The sequence below is a fragment of the Eptesicus fuscus genome, chromosome 2 (genome assembly GCF_027574615.1).
Source record: "Eptesicus fuscus isolate TK198812 chromosome 2, DD_ASM_mEF_20220401, whole genome shotgun sequence".
In the NCBI taxonomy this organism is placed as follows: Eukaryota; Metazoa; Chordata; class Mammalia; order Chiroptera; family Vespertilionidae; genus Eptesicus; species Eptesicus fuscus.
Window position 1 is genome coordinate 79,728,853 of NC_072474.1, and position 17,656 is coordinate 79,746,508.

General features: G+C 35.6%; 1 long non-coding RNA gene across 2 annotated transcripts in view; it reads right to left on the reverse strand.

Moving 5' to 3' along the window:
* The window catches only part of LOC129152001 (uncharacterized), a 213,399-nt gene that overhangs the window by 41,564 nt on the left and 154,179 nt on the right, over positions 1-17,656 (reverse strand). For both annotated transcript variants that reach the window (XR_008558712.1, XR_008558714.1), the window contains exon 2: positions 299-367. This is a non-coding gene — a long non-coding RNA (uncharacterized LOC129152001). The remainder of the gene's footprint in view (positions 1-298; positions 368-17,656) is intronic.

Genomic DNA, 17,656 nt, shown 5'->3' on the forward strand with positions numbered 1-17,656 from the left:
TATTGATCAATGTATTACATAGGTGTCCTTATTTTTAGTAGCTCATTTATATTTAATATAGCTGGAATATAATTCCTCACCACAGCAAATACTTTGAACTGTATTATTTACGTATTTGTCCACAAGAAATATCAATTGATTTTCCAGAACATGTAAAATTTAACTCTAGTAACTCATTATACAATATAAATTTTCAATGTGACACTCATAAAAGAATATACTAACTTGAATATAAATATGTTAAATACACTTGTAAGTTACTAAGAAATGGATTGGCAACAATTTATCTACTAATTACCTTAATGTGGTTTTCAGTTGTTAAACATCCATGTTCTTTTCCTCCAATTTACTGAACATTTGAATACTTCTGTAAAAACAAACAAAAATACATTAAATTAATGATGAAAAAGTACTTTATTTTATGGCTATAGTTGTAGTACTATTTGAGTAGGTTTTTATATTTCTCATTGTTTTCCAGTGTTGTTTTGCCCCATAATGCGTAAGGTATAGCAGAAAAACCATGGTATAAAAACAAAATTCAATTTACATAAGACACCTTTTCCCCCATGATCTACTTCACTGTAATGTTCACTCAGAATTTGGTACATAAGAAATTTAAATATTCTCCTAATTAAAAGAACACATTATTTTTTTCAAACATATTCTAAGATTTCCAATAAATGTTCTGGTATCTTGCAACAGGCTCTTCAAGCTAACACCCTAGGATGCATCTAATTACTTTTACCTTAGAGAGAACTGCTATGGAAAACAAACAAAGGAAAACACACACACCAAAAAAAAAGCACAAAATACAAAACACTGGGCAACTCCGTAGTACATTTTGCTATCTAACCATATACCAGGTATATACACAAACATACACACATATATCTATTCTCTATGTACTAATGTGTACATTCACTGAGGCTGTAATTAAAATAATCTAAACAAATTCAGATTTTAATCAGATTAGAAAGAAATAAGTAAAAAACGTAAGTTTACTTAAATGGTAGATTTACAAGAGGGATTGTTTTCATTTTCTTTAAATTTCCACAATGTTTTTGTATTTCTTTTATTATTGTTTTCTTACTGAACTAATAATCAACACATCAGACATTTCACACAAAAAAAGCATGATGTCATTCAGAGTGTTTCTTTGGAATTTCAATGTTTTCTAATGTTTCTATCAACCAGTCATCAATTTTTAAACTTTCTGGTGAGTCATAGTGCTTCGTACAAGCATCAGGTGCATTAGTTAATTATGGTACTTAGTGTTTATGCTATTAGGAGTATTATGCTATTAGCAGGAAGTTAATTTACTATATACATGCCAAACAATAACAGTTCAATGTCTATGGATAAGGAATTAGATATTGTCAGATAGTGATTAGCATAAAATAAAAATTAAGTTCTCTTTGCAGAATCACTATTGATTACAATTGCACACACACACAAATAGAGGAACATATTCACTAAATGTATTATATTTTGTTTGAGGATTTGAAAATATTAAAGCAGTGGAACTCACTGAATTTTTTCTAGTTAGTGTCTACCCCTACGTGGCCAATTTGTGAGATTTATTTATTTTTTTATTTTTTTTTACCACATGAGCAATCTAAGTCCATATTTAAAGTCAGGCTTGCTACTAAACTGGCAATTGAAAGCAATTCTTTAGTCAACTTCTTGCATTTCCCTGCATAACCATTCTTTCAACAAACGGAGCATATTCAATAAATACTGGCTATTTACCTAAGGTAATTTTCTCTGGTTTTTTAAGACCAAGCATATCTTTTCATAACTTATAATCATGGGTAATGACAGTGCAAACTCTCCTACAGATATCCTCACCCTTTAGATCTTTTTACTTCCTTTTAGGAAACACATTCTGAAATCCAAACATTAGTATTTACAGAGTTTTTCGTTTATCACCAGACCTACCACAGACAGAACCAATCAGATCTTCCCTGATGCTCATGCTGAACGCTCTACCGTAACATGAGTTGTTTGAGAACAGGGAATATGATTACTTTTTCAATTTGAACTACCACTCCTTACACAACTAAGAACTAAGTGAAATAAGCCAGTTAGAAAAAGACAAGTATCACATGATCTCACTTATATATATGGAATCTAATGAACAAATAAAGCAATGATCAAAATAGATCCAGAGACATAGAAGCATGGACCAGACTGTCGAATCTCAATGAGGTGGGTGGTAGGATAGATCAACCAAAAAACTTGTATGCATGTATGCATAGCTCATGGACACAGAAAAGAGTGTGGTGAAGGCCTAGGGGGAGAAGGGTAAGGGAGGGATGGAAGGGGTCAATGGGGTGGGGGGAATTAAAAAGGACATCTGTAATACTTTCAACAATAAAAATAAATTTTTTAAAGGGGCCTTAAAATGCTGATTGGATAAACAAAACATTTACATTTTTTGGTTAAAAATATTATTGAAAACTGTTTATATTGGCCTCCCATAAATTGAAATCAAGAACAAAAATGCCCATTATATGTGCCTTTGAATTTCTATAGTTATCTTTATAGGACCTTTTGCTTTCCTTTTAGAACAGAAAAACAGAGTATCTTCAATTTACAGTTTGACTAGTCAACATCTAAGTGATTCACTCTCTGAACTGCATCCACTTAAGGCACTTAAGAGTTAGCAGATAACTTAAAGGGAAAAAACAAGCTCACCCAGGGAACCTTAGCCTCCTAAGAGTTAGCAGGCCACGTCTGAGTTAAAACATGGGAAAGGAAAAAGGGAGGAGACAAATAGTAAGAGAAATAGAAAACTTAACAGTCAGAAGAAGGTATTATATCAAATTATACTGTCTATCAATATGAACTAATAAGGTAAATTTCTAATTAATAAAATTGACCTAAAAGGGATTGTAGAAAGGAGCTACTGTTATTATTTTTTGAGCAAAGTGGTCAAAAAGTGCTGACTGAGGATATAAAAATTTGGTGTGTTTCTGATAAAAGTCAATCCATACAAATATATTTTCATTACTGTTCAAATGACATAAAAAGCAATTCCCTAGCAATTAGTGTTGTGGTTCACTCTAGGTCTTTTGAATTACATGAAAATACTTTGGTTATGAGTACTAGACTGTTTTGATTAAAAATTAAACTTAAATTGACCCAAGCTTTACATAAAACCTTAAAAGCAAACACATCAAAAATGGAAAATAAAATAAGATTTGATTCACTGATTAAAATGTAAACACCAGTAAAAATGAATGTTCAAGGTAAGTTTTCTAATACTTATAGCAAATTTACAAAGTAGAGCAACTTCATTCATTATTCATTCATTCCTTCATTCATCCATCCATCAAAGATGTGCTGATTGCCCAGGCACAGTTCTAGGTGCTGTGGATCCGGCAGTGAAATGAACAGACAAAAGCAACACTCCAAGCGTTTATACTTAAGATAGTGTGTAAGAACAGAATACGGGAGAAAGAGAAAGACAGTAACAGAAACAGAGAGACACGTTTTTCATTTTAAAATGTTTCTAAATTTTAAACACTTTTATTTTTGAACACTTTATATTCTCACTTAACCATAAAATGTTTGTATTTTGTTTTAAGGATTGAAACATTCTTTTTATATCCTCACTTAACCTTTACAAAAAAAAAAAAAAATTGAGGTCGATATGAAGATGATCTTTATTTTACAAATAAATACTCTGAGACCCTGAGGGTAAAGCCAGAGTGTGAACACAAGTGACCCGAACTCAGTCTATACTCTCCAGCTCTAAAAGAGCGCCATACTGATTATTGCTGTCTACGTTCAAGAAGAGAGTATTTATAAGTAAAGCAAAAAATAAACTTCCTGAATTTTTCTTCAAAAAGTAATCATCAGAATTTCATAACACTTAATACTGTTAAAACACACCTTCCCAGTCTGGTATATAAATGAGACTGCAAAAAAAATCCAGCAAAAATTAGTCTGGAATTGAGACAAAAAGATATTTTACTGTCTTTGTATGACAGTAATTACAAAATTAGGTGACTTATTCTACTGAACTACCCAATAAAGGTTCATAAGAAATTAGGAAATGACACGTACAAATATATTTTTAAGAGATCATTCTGATGTCAGCTAAATAGATAGTTTTTAGTGTAAAATTATAGTGACATTTTTTAAAAGATCTGTAAAGAGTGAGATTTTTTTAAAATAAAATAAACATTTTTACTCATTCCATTCAAATTATTTTTCCAATTACTTTTCTTAGTCTATCTACTTAGTCTATGGGTTATCTTCAAATATCTACATTCATTCCTTATTGCACTATCATATTATCTCTATGGAGTGTTCAGATCTGTTTTTCATCACATTTTCAATACCATAATCCTTATAGTCATGTGACATAGGCAGAGAAGAAATATTTTGTTTTTATAGATTACAATGTGGCAATTTATGAAGATTACCGTGATTAACAACTGACAGTGCAAGATGAGATTCCAAGGTATTTTCCTCTTCATTTGGTCTCCTGCCACTACATGTTTTCACCATAGGCCCTATACCTGGCATGTTGCAATGGTATTCTTATAGCATCATTCTGTCCTCTCTCAAATCTATTCTGGTAAATGTACAGGGTAATCTGAGACCTTGTTTTCCACATGTAGGTCTTCTGCTCAGCAATCCACAAAAGCACCCTATTGTTATCTAGAGCCTTGTTTTCAAGACCCTCTCTAGGAAGAATGTTCTCTTCTGCTGCAAACATTTTTTGGATACAACTGCACCAGGAAGAATGTCTACATCAGCCAGCTTCTGGTGCTGAAAGTCCCCTCAAACTGATTATAATGGACACAGTGGCTTGTTAATGCAATGGCTGTACCAAGAATGCTCTCTTCACTTGTCTCTACTTACACACTGAATACCATAATAATACAACACTAAGGCCTCTTTCTCCCAGGAAATTTGCCTCGACACAATCACATCTCTAAACTCCTGGTGCATTTTAAATCGGGAGTGCAACCTTCAGTGCTAAATGTACCACATTTTCCTTGTGTGGTGTTTTATGGGTCCCCAAAAGTAAGCCATTGTAAAAAGGAGAGTGCCTTGGGGCAAAACTTTTAAATCAATGACAAAGCTGGATAAAATTTCCAAAACCAACAGTTTCAGGACTATGGAAAATGACCATCACACAAGAGATTAAGAAGAGTTTATTCCAGAAAAAATATTCTACTTCCAGTTATAACAGTAGAGATCCTGTGGAATTTTGTCCTGGAAATTCTTTTAGGTCATACAACAAATCATTTTTTATTAAGACATAATAACAAATCTTCATAAATTTAAAATAATTTAAATTATACAAAGTGAGTTGTCTAAACAAAAATAATTACATTCATTTTTAAATTTATTTTAGAGAGAGAGGAAGGGAGAGAGAAACATCAATGATGAGAGAGAATCATCAACCCGCTGCCTCCCGCACACCTCCTACTGGGGATCAAGCCCTAACTAGGAATCAAACCAAGACCTCTTGGTTCATGGGTTGACACTCAACCACTGAGCAACACCAGCCAGGCAATAGTTCATTATTAGGGGGAAAGAACTGCAGATAATAACTCTCAAACCTTAATCAATGTATTACCTAACTTTTTACTTACAAAAGGCTGAACTTTTTACATTTGGTATAAATGAACATTAAAATTTTATAATTAAGATAAGAGAAGAAATCTATTTTGCTGACAATCAGTTTGCTGCCCAACATAGAGAGGATGGGATGGGATGGGATAGGGTGGGATGGGATGGGATGGGATGGGATGGGATGGGATGGGATGGGATGGGATGGGACAGGGAAGGTGAAGGGAAGAGTCCTTAATTAATGTCCACTATATACCCAGCCATTGTGTAATATCAAGGATTGGAGCAGTATATATAAAATTCTGCCCTCATAGAGAAAAGCATCTATTTATTAAAATTATAACCAAGGACTAGGCCTTTTACTTATTTCATTTCGTTTACAATTCCATTACACAGAGATGTTTTTGCACTGCCCACAGAGAAGTAGTAATGCCTGGATTGATCAGAAGCCCGTGGCATATATAACACCAGAACTCTCATCCCAGCAGAGACATTGTTCGGCTAAGACATTGTACTGGAGTGGTTAATTTTTCCAGGGGTCTGCTTCTGCTATACTCTTCCATCTTAACGAAGATAATAAAGTGCAAGGCCATTATTATCTTCCACCTAAACCTAAACCTAAACCTCTAAAACCACCTAAACCTCTCATACCCACAAGCACTTATTTCTTTGAGCCTGGGCTAGGACTGATTGCCAGATGCAGTAGCTTGTTCCTATGTAAAGATCTATGCAGCTATTGCCCTATGACATAAGAAGGGAGAAAATGTGACCTGCTGTGAACCATGTGCCATCGGCAGGAGTTCTAGCATTCTGCCATACACAGGAAAATGAGATGCTGCCACCTTTGATGGGAGGGGAGGTGGTAAAATGTACAACAGGTGTGACTATTGAAGGCTAGAACCAACACCTAGAAAAGGACTTGCTGCGTAGAGGAGATTATGTGTGGGCAAGATGGATCAGTGGCTGGGGTCAGAGGATTTAAACAGCCGATGCTCTACCCCTAAGAGACTCGTTGATTCAGCCATGTACACGGTGGTACAAAAGTTGGTTTATGGTTGTTTGTGTGGAAAATAATATAATAATTAATAAATAATAATACAAGTATAAACTCTGTGTTTCACATACTCACAACTGTAAACCTACTTCTGGTGGAAGTCATGTTTGCCTCTGCTTGAGAAATAGCTTTCAAGTTGTCAAAGGAAAAAGCAATCATTCAATTTAATATGTTTCCCTCCTCACAAATGGCTATGTCATCACTATAATTATACATAATATATTTGCTTCCTAGTCATGGTTTCCAAATATAATAATAGAAAATATTGAGTTTCTTTCATTTATAATAAAATATACTTACTCTCTATACTTTTAAATAATCATGTTCTGGTAAGATACACTGAAATCTACCCTATTTCTTCTATCATAAAATAACAATTGTTTAAAAAGTACATTCTTATGTTCTATGACAGAACAGTCCAAAATAATTTGAACATTTGCTGTAAAAGTAATGAAAGTATAATATTTTAGTATTTGAGATGTTAAATTAAGAAGAGGATTATATAGATCAATGTTCATATGTTTCAATTGCAGTAGCAACATAGTGAGTTTTTAATAAATATTTTTCAAAATACAGACAAGTTAAGAAGGAAAAAGAGTGGTCTCAAAATACCTGTTAAAATAAAGAACTACAATTCATAAATTACAAAGAATTTTCAAATGTGAAACTGGTTGTTATTGCCTCTTTGAATATGCATTGTAAAGCACATACATGTTTTTATTTTTTTAAGGTGGACAAACAAAAAGAAAAAATACACCTTCCTTGTTCTTTATAATAGATAGATTTTGAAAGGTTGTATGAGAACAAATTCACTTTGAATGTATTGGAGATATTTGCTATTTAAATGATTTCTAAATAATTTTGAAATCCAATGCATAATAACCACCATTCACTGCATATTATTTTTTGTCTTTATTTTTTATAATGATTATATTTTATTTTATTTATATTTTATTTAATTGTTTAAAGTTTTACAAATAGTAGTACATATATCTCCTTTTTCCCCCATTGACCTCCCCCTGGCCTCCCCTACTCCCCAGCACATGCCCTCACCACCCGCCCCCCTGCCCAGTGTCTTGTGTCCATTGGTTATGCTTAATGCATGCATACAAGTCCTTCAGTTAATCTCTTACCCCCCACAACCCTGCCCTGCCTTCCTGCTGTAGTTTGACACTGTGTATTATTAAACATTGCTCCATATCTCCTCCCCTTTGACTCCAGAGCATAATGTGGAACCTGGGAGCCAAGACAGTATCAACCAGAATGACTTAGATAGCACACTTTCTGATTCATATGATAATTATCTGAGAATTATAAATGTAGGAAATCTTGTCATGTTTTATTTAATGTTAAAATTTAAGCAAGAAACTTTAAAAATGCATTGAAGCAGAAATGTCAAAGTATGAAAAGGTCTTTTTCTTGAAACATTACCCTATCCTTAATTAGCAGGGTTTTTGATTCACAGAAATGTATTTTCCAATCATGGCTAATTTAGCCAAATAAAACAATGTAAACTTAAACTATCCTATATAATAAGAGAGGAATATGCTAATTATCCATTATGCCTTGAGGTGTAACAACTGACCACGTAAGGACTGGATCACAGATCAACAGCAGGGTGGGGCAGAGAGCTACAAGTAGGGGGGGAGAGCTACAGGAAGGGGCGGGGGAGCTACAGGAGGGTGGGCCAGCAGGCAGAGAGCTCCAGGAGGGCGGGGCAGTGAGCTACTAGGAGCAGCAGAGAGCTACCATCTGCGGTGGGTGGGTGGCCAGCTGAGGCAAGCGGCAGCAAGCTACTCGCACACCCATGCACAGAGCTACTAGTTAAATATAAAGAAAATAGCCTAAAATTAAGTTATTGTGCCAACACATACTACCAAATATTTTCTACAGGCCCAGGATTGAATTTTTAAAAAAGGTGTTACTGAATTTTTATATAGTTCGGTAGTTTCTGACTCTCTGTCCTAGAAAAATGATCTTTATCTTCTATGTCTAAGAGGCCAAATTGTCAATCCTAAGGAAAATCCAATAACATGCCAGAATCCTGAGTTTTACTGATGAGGAGAACTGTGTATCTAATGAAGTGTCCTCAAAGGTAGAAAAGAGTTCAGATTGCCAAGGCAGACACTGGCTCTCAGATGAGCTTCATCCCAAAATCCTCATTCCTTTGGTCATTAAAAGAAAATCAATAAATGTATTCTAACTAAAGTTTAAAAAGCTTCTGAGACGTGACCTCTGCCAAAGCCTTTTGGGGATGTTCCAACTGTGCAGGGGGCAGTGGGATCAAAAGGCAGAGAGAAGAAAATAAATGCTTCTGCACGGCGAAAAAGAAATCTGGCTGGACAACTAAAAGGGATTAGTTTACGCATCAAATATCAGATGACCACGGCACTGTTAGTCTGCTTTCTCCTCTTTTTCCTGTTCCATTCTTACATTGCCTGTAGTTCGTTGCATGAAGCTTTATTTCTCATTTTGTATAAGGCTTCAGGCAGGAAATCTTCAGTACCAAGATCTTTAGAATGGTGTGCTTTATATTCCACAGTAATAAGTCCTTTATCTGAGATTCCAACATCTGGAAGTCAAATCAATCTAACATAGTCCTAAATCGGGAAATATGTTTGTTTTTAAAATCATCCTGTACTAAAACCCAATGAACTTGACTCAGGGAGAGGCCTTCAATCAAGACCCGGTTTCCTATAGAGTTCGAACCCTGAGAGTTCAGAAGAAGCAGAGAAAGCAAACTGGCATACCAACCACCCCAAGTACCTACAGCTCTGAGGAAGAGTGAGCCGACCTGGACAGAACTCTGGGAACAGTTTAATCAACTGCCAAACACCTGCAACGTTGCCACTTTAACGGTTTGGATGTTTGGCTCAAGTTTCTAGAAAAGTTTATCTACCCTAGGAAACCCCCACCCAAATAAGATTCCTTATAACTGAAGTTTTGATCAGGTATAATTCCAACTAATTATAAAGCAATAAGCTCAAATTATACTGGTATTACAGACAATTAAAAATTAACACCCTTGATGAAGTTTAGAGAATATGTATATGTGTGTGTATGTTGCCATCGTTTTTGTGGACATTATTCTTAGTCCATCTATTTTATTTCTATATATCATGTATATGTCATTTTAAGTTCTTTTCATAACACATAACCGTGAGGGGGGAATGCTTATCACTCCTTTGAAACAATGTCCCCTAGAAATTACTTTTAGTTAGTTACTTTAATTAATTACTTACCTATATTAAATATTGAGTTTTTTTTATTTACTTGGTATGGAATTAATTCACATTGTTATCTATATATATAAAAACCAAGAGACCAGAACAATGGAATGACTGGAATGACTGGAATGACCAGTTGTTATGATGTGCACTTCAACAGCCAACCAGCTCAATCAAGGCCCTGATTGGCCTCTCCCAACCTCCCACAGCAGCTCCCCTCACCCAGCCCGGCCCCCAAATAGCCCCCCACGTCAATTGGGGGCATGGCCGGCCGGCCGGCCAATGTCCTGCATCCCTTCCCCCACCCGCTGGCCCAGCCCCAATAGGCCCCCATCAGGGCAGGCGGCTGGACCCCACCCATGCACGAATTCATACACCAGGCCTCTAGTTGAATATAACCAATTTATTTTACAGTATGCATTCAGGACCTATAAAGGAGATACCTATAGTTAAAATACGAAAATATTGCTTCTATTGTTTTTCTATGTTTCCATTAACAATAAAGTTAAATTCTGAAATTCATAAGGATAAAACATGTAAATATAACTTTACCTAGAACTATAACTGGTAATAAAGTTTAACATGTCCTTATTCTTTTGAGACAGTATTTAAAATGAAGAGATCATGTTTTTAGAAAACACAGCCATAAACTTACTTTTTCTTAACTGATAAATATGTACCTTATAACTGCAAGAATAGCATGCTATGTTATTATAATAAAAAACGAAGATCAAAAAGGAATGAAGTATTTCTAGGAGAGCAGCAGAGCAAAAGTTTGAACATCTTGACTGAAATAATTTTTTTACACCCCCAAAACATTTTTTCTTACTACTAATAGGCTAAAGCTTTTCAATTCTTTATTTTAACTTGGAACTTTAACCTTCATTCCATTAAAGTGAATGAAATTGTAAAATACATTTTCAAAGCAAATTTTTCTATATATTTAGATTTCAAGTAAGAACATCAATAATCAATCCAATTTTTTTTTTTAAAGCCATAGTAAAACTGAGGTGGGCTAGTAAAGGAGCTACAAAACTTAATTAAACATTACTCCTGCTCCCAGGAAACTCAGACAATTGAGAAAATTCTTGACAATGTGCAACACTCTTGGTTTGAAACTAATTAACAGCATTAGGAATAATAATAACAATAGTAACAATAACTAAACTATAGCAATAATAGCTTCCGAGATCAGCTAACTTAATCAAAGCACAATTTAGACTATCATCTGGACAAACTGTGTTAACAGCACAATGGATTACAAAGGTAAATACACTAAAATATGACCTAAACATTAAATAGCAAATAAAAATAAAATCTGTCTCTACTCTACTGCAGTCCAAGTCCAATGCAACTTGATCAAATTAAGCCAATTTAGGATACACAACTACTTAAAAGCCTGAGCTATACCAAGTGATGAAGGCTAAATGGATTCAGTCCAAATCTCTTTTATGTGCTTAGATGCTATTTATTATGGCTATATTTTATTATACAGTAGTAAAAATTGCAAGGCGACATCCTGTTATTTTCCACTGGGAAAAATGATACAGATGCACTAGGAAAACTCAGCATATACATCGGCATGCCGGCTGCATTCCACTTGTGCATGTATAATGTACCAATAGACACTGATGTTTCTGGGGCTGATTGTATAGCTAGCCAAACTATTGCCTCTTATGTGTCCCATAAAATTGTGGCTTTACAGAAATCTAGAACCTTTTCAGCATCTTTAATGACATATTGGGAAAAGAGTTGCTTTAAAATAAAGCATTTCTTTAAAAAAATAAAATGTCTTCCTTTTCCCCCATAAAACTGCTGCCCTATTTTCAGGAAAAGTAGCTAGCATACCATCAAACTGCAAATTGTAAGCCTGAATTCAAATCAGTTATCTAATAAGTCATCTCATTTGTGGAGAAAGTGAATGAGCTTCACAACAGAATTAAAATAATAGCTTTTCTAAGCCCTATAAATATCATCTTTCATCCTTTCATCATTATTCTCATTAATCTGCATTCATCGTATGTTGAAAATGGTGCAGGCATTACATAGAATTCCAACTACACAAAATAGAACTACTCATTATTTTATTCTGCTATTTGAGAGAAAGAAAGGAAGAGGAGATAAGGAAAATTGGTTTTTTGATTAATATTTGCAGCTTCTAAGGATAGTTGACTGGAGTTCTGCAAGATCCGTACACTTTAGGCAGGAAAACCTGCTGCTGTAGAGCTTGAGGAGTTCCATGAATTGCTTTTAGTTTTAAAGTGGGAGAAACTTGAGATTTGCTGCCATGACACATCTCCTCAAAATTTCTGCTGATCCTAAAGCTCAGAGTTCCTGACATGTGACAAGCCGGCTGCAAACTCCACCCGGGCCACCTGACAGTGCCGGCAGGGAGGTATCCTCCCCCTGCCTCCACCGTGCGGACGATGTCATTCCTGTTGAGATCCTTTAGCTCTCCTGGTCATACACATCAAGCAGTCTGTCTGCAGAGAGTCTGCTGCATGCCTTTTCCATTTCCCAAAATATTAACCCCCTCAGCAGTCTAAGTGGAGCTAAAAAAAAAAAAATCAGATTTTTACATTTTTGAGAAATCCGTTCAACTTCTGAATGGTAGATTATATTAAGGTTTTTTTTGTTTCGCTTTGATGCTGTGATCTCCAAAGTCAAGTAAACTCAATGGGAAAGTTTCCTTTTTGCTTCACTTTTTCTGTTTAGAGCAAACAAATTCAGTTAGTGGGATGCCTGGGCAGCAGCATCTGCATGATAATCATAATGTCATTACGGTTGTTTCACGGCTTGGGCATAATGGCATTAGTCTGCAATACCCATCTCATCTTCCATTCCCTTTACCAGATAAGCATTGAGAGAATATCCTACTGTTTAATGGTCCCTCTAGAAATTCAATCTAAGGCTACAGCAAGGTTTGTCATAATTGCTACACAGTTTTAAGAACATCAGAGCAGAATTTTTCTTTATTACATCTATTACAACATCATGTACCACACAGCTGTTCAAAACTTGAGGAGGATGTTTTCGTATGGTTACTGCTGAAGAGAAAAGACCATCGCAAACCACACATTACAGTAACCACTACTATTATTGAATTTTGGTGATCTCTCCTCAAACCCTCATCTCTAACTCAAACCTTAAGGTGTGCCAAATTTAGAATGTTCTCCTCTGCCTCTTCATTTATGTTGATGGCTTCATTTTTGGTCCATTCATTCTACAACATTCATTAAAAACCGGTTGGGCTCTAGCCACTGCACTATTAAATGTGTGATATGAGAACACTGCTTTCTAAGAAGCTTAATAACATGTGGAGGAACAGTTGAGTAAATAAATATTTTAAAATATGAGGTGCATAGTTTGTTTAAAAACTTACAAAAAAAGAAAAAAAAGAACTGAAAGTCCTGGAGATGAACAATAGGTTTCTATGTGAGACAAACGTAACAAAATGTTGCCTTGTATAGTCAATATTTCACATGTCATGTAATCGTCCTCCTCATGATAAACCTCTAGAAGGCAGGACCTACCATTTGTTGTTTTGACCACTCCCCCAGTTATGTATCACAAATTTTACATATACGTGTCTTAAATATATATACAATGATAGTAACTAATCCATAAAGCCTGGGCCTGGAGCCAGACTACTTAATTACAAAGTCTAACTCTGACACTAGCTGCGTGAATTTAAACAACTTAAACTGTTTGTGCCTCAACTTGCTTATCTATAAAATTGGAATTATGAGCTATCTTAAAGTATTGAAAAGATTAGTAGTCCACGTGCAAATTTTTAAAATATTTTTTCCTGTTTCCTTTCCTCCCCACCTCCCTTCTCCCTTTCTCCTCGTCCTCTGTCTCTCTATCTCTCCCCCTTCCTACTTCTGTCTCTTCCTTTCTCTCTCCTTCCTTCCCCTTCCTTCCTTCCTTCCTTCCTTCCTTCCTTCCTTCCTTCCTTCCTTCCTTCCTTCCTTCCTTTCCTTCCTTCCTTCCTTCCCAATGTTAGATGGAATTAATCAGTGGAATTTCCAATCTAGATATGAATGAATCCCTGGTAGAGATGTGATAACCGATTGGGGCTCAGCTGGGATCTGCTAGATCTACGTTTAAAAACCAGAAGGGGCACATGGAAAATGTTCCAGTGAGAGCACAGAAAGGCAAAAGAGCTTGTTTTGTGGGAAAAGATGTATCAGAATTGGGGGGCTGGAAAAAAACAAAGACCAAGCTTGGAAACACCTGTGAAGGGAAGGTAATTCACTGAACTATTTGAAGAGTTGTCCCACATAAAAGATGGTTGACTTTTTCTGTGCTGCTTCAGACTACAAAAATAAAACGAAGAGTTGGGAATTAAAAAAAAAAAAGAGAAAAAAAAGTAGTCCAAGTGAAAGCCCTAGAACTGTCTCTAGCACATAACAGACACAGAATTGTTTTTAGCTGTAAAGCTATGAATGGCCCTGGCTGGTGCTCAGTGGTTAGAGCATCAGCCTGCAGATGCAGGGTCGAGGGTTCTATTCCTGGTCAAAGGCTCAATGCCCAGGTCCAGTCAGGGGGAGTGTGAGAGGCAACCAAAGGATGTCTTTCTCTCACATCCATGTTCCTTTCTCACTCTCTCTCTCTCTCTCTCCCTCTCTCCCCTTCCTCTCTCCTCCCCCCTCCTTCCTCTCCTCCACTGTCTCTAAAATATCAATGAAAAAAATATATTCAGGTGAGGATTACAAAATAATAATAATAAAATAAAGCTATATATGTTACACTTGGTGTTTTATATTCATGTTTTTAGAAATTATAACTGATAAAGTAAATAACATGATCACCATTCAAAAGATGTTGATTCTACAGCACAAAGAACATAAAATATTCTCAACATGAGAGAGATACTCAATGGCAGGGTCACATGACAATATATACCTACAATATTCAAAAATGACAGAAATAAAAGGCTATGATTTCAGGCCTCATAATCAATATGCTTACAATCATTTCAAGGGATAAGTATCACTACTAAAAAAAAAAAAATCCTGGCAGAGTAAACAAAGAGTAAAATTTTTTCAAATGTGAAAAAAAGTCCTAAATAGCTCAATATAACTAGCTTTATACAATTGATTTTTTTTTTTTAAATCGGGACCTTGCTCTCAGGACTTCTAACAAAATGAAGCATAGATATCCGTATATTCTTTATTAATAAACAAAATAGAACATTGCATAATCACTTCTGAAGATATTTTTTATTATGCCCATCATAAAATACTTACTGAAATTTACAACTTTCAGTCTTTTGGATTAAGACTCCAATCATAAAATTTAGAAGAATGTATGGTCACTAGATGAAATTATGTACTTGTTTTTGTTTCTTACCCAGTTCATATTAATCATTTAATTAATTAATTTCAATAGTTCATTAGTTAAATTTATGCTGATAACTTTCTATAGCCTTAGAAAAAATAATTACAAGATTTTTCAACAACACAATGTAATAATTTCAGAAATACAATAATCGTTTCAACAAATGAAACTATAATTTTCCTTAGAGTAGGAAGCTAGGACCTCTTTAAGAGCACAACGAGGCTTACACGATGATTATCACAGTATTTCCTTTAAAACTAATGTTATTTAGAACAAATGCTGCTCAAACCAACAAACTGTGCAAACAGAGAAGCTGTCATTCTAGTATCACAGGAATCCAATACAGTGCTAAAAGAGATAATTCCAATTCACCAAGCTAGACAGTTGTATCAACAATACACAATTTAAACTCAGGGCAAAGACAGTTAAGGGCTACTCATGGGACAATGATATCAATAGGTTATGCTCGGAATTAAAACACAGGAGGATGAGATTTTCATTGGTAAATGGTTATGCAAAACTTTGAAAAGTAAATGTTAACAATAGAGATCAGAATATATTACAGCAGAAGTGTCCAGGAAGTAATCCTTTTTTCTACCATATATTTTCTATTTATAATAAAAATAGCATTTTCAAATATAGACTTGTACCATAAAAGAAACTATCTTCCCTCTCTACTTCAGCTCACACCCAGTTAATATCATAATTCCTCTCATTGTTTTGGCTATTTTTTCTCCAATTTCATTATGACTGAATATATATATATATATGTATGTATATATGTATGTACACACACACACACACACACACACACACACACACACACACACATATGTTTAAAACTAATGAACTATTGAAATTAATGAATTAATTAAATGATTAATATGAACTGGGTAAGAAACAAAAACAAGTACATAATTTCATCCAGTGACCATGCATTCTTCTAAATTTTATATGATTATAGTCTTAATCCAAAAGACTGAAAGTTGTAAATTTCAGTAAGTATTTTATGATGGGCATAATAAAAAAATATCTTCAGAAGTGATTATGCAATGTTATTATTTATTAATAAAGAATATACGGATATCTATGCTTCATTTTGTTAGAAGTCCTGAGAGCTTATTCCTAAAAATAACACTGAACTTTCTGATATTCTTAGTAACATTATATATATATATATTTTTTTTGCTAATTTTAATTTACAAGAGTCTATCATAGTTTTCTACATTTCCTATTCTCTTTCTACCAATTCATATGGTATACTGCTTCTAGAATATCCTAAAATACACGTAAATTCATGATGAAAATAGCTAACATTATCATGTGCCAAGCCTTGTTTTAAGTCCTTTTGCATACAGTGACTCATCCACTCTTCACAACATTATGAGAGCAGCTCTCAGTACTGTCCTGATTTTAAGACGTAGCGATAGAGACCTAGAAATTTATTAGTAATTGGTAGGACCTGGACAAGAAATCAATCCCGTTTAACCCCATAGCCCATGTTCTTAGCCACTTGATTTTGCTCTCTACTTCCTTTGTCTGGTTTAATGCTATTTGTACTTCAGAGCTAAAATCAAAGGCAGATATTTCAATAGAGCTTTTGGCAATCATGCAACCAGTCAAAACGAAGCTTTCCTCTCTCTCCTTGTAACCTGTAGCTATTCTTCTCCGATTGTTCCTGAATATTCCCTACATGCTAGCCACTGTTTCCATATGTGAGCCACCTCACAAATGATACAACAAATATAACTACCCCACTTTATCAATATACAAAATGAAGGCCAAAGACATTTTTTAAAAGTCTTAGGAAGGCACAGGGCTGATAAAGAACTCTAACCAGCAGCTGTGCTCCCATATCATCCTTGTCACATAGCATTCTACCCCCCAGCAGAAAGAACAGGACAGGTTTGGGAGCACTGGGCTCGTAGCTGGGTTTCCTACTTATTAGATTCACAGACTTTGGGGAGTTGCAGTACCTCCACAGCCCCGGAGCGGACACAGGCAGGGGGCTGGGGGACACTGTGAGTCAGGTGCAGGTCCCGGCCTAACTCCCTCCCGCTGTGGCAGGTGCTGAGCAAGTCAGGCGCGGTCCCTGCCATGTGCGGGGTGCCTCCTAGCGCAATGGGCCTCTAGTCCTACCTAATAATAGACAAATATGCAAATTGACCGCACCTTCGCTACGCCCAAGCCACGCCCACCAGCCAAGCCACGCCCGCCAACCAATCAGGATGAGTATGCAAATTATCCCAACAAAGATGGCGGCTAATTTGCATATCAAGACAGCATAGAAAGAAGCCAAGAGCTGCAAGAAGGGAGCAAAGCTGCGGAAAAGCAAGCAAGCCAGGGGAGAAGGGAGGAGCAGAGGCGGGGCCGGGGGAGAAGGGAGAAAAGCAGGCTGGCTGGCGGACAAGGCAGGGCGGGGAGAGAAGGGAGGAGCGGA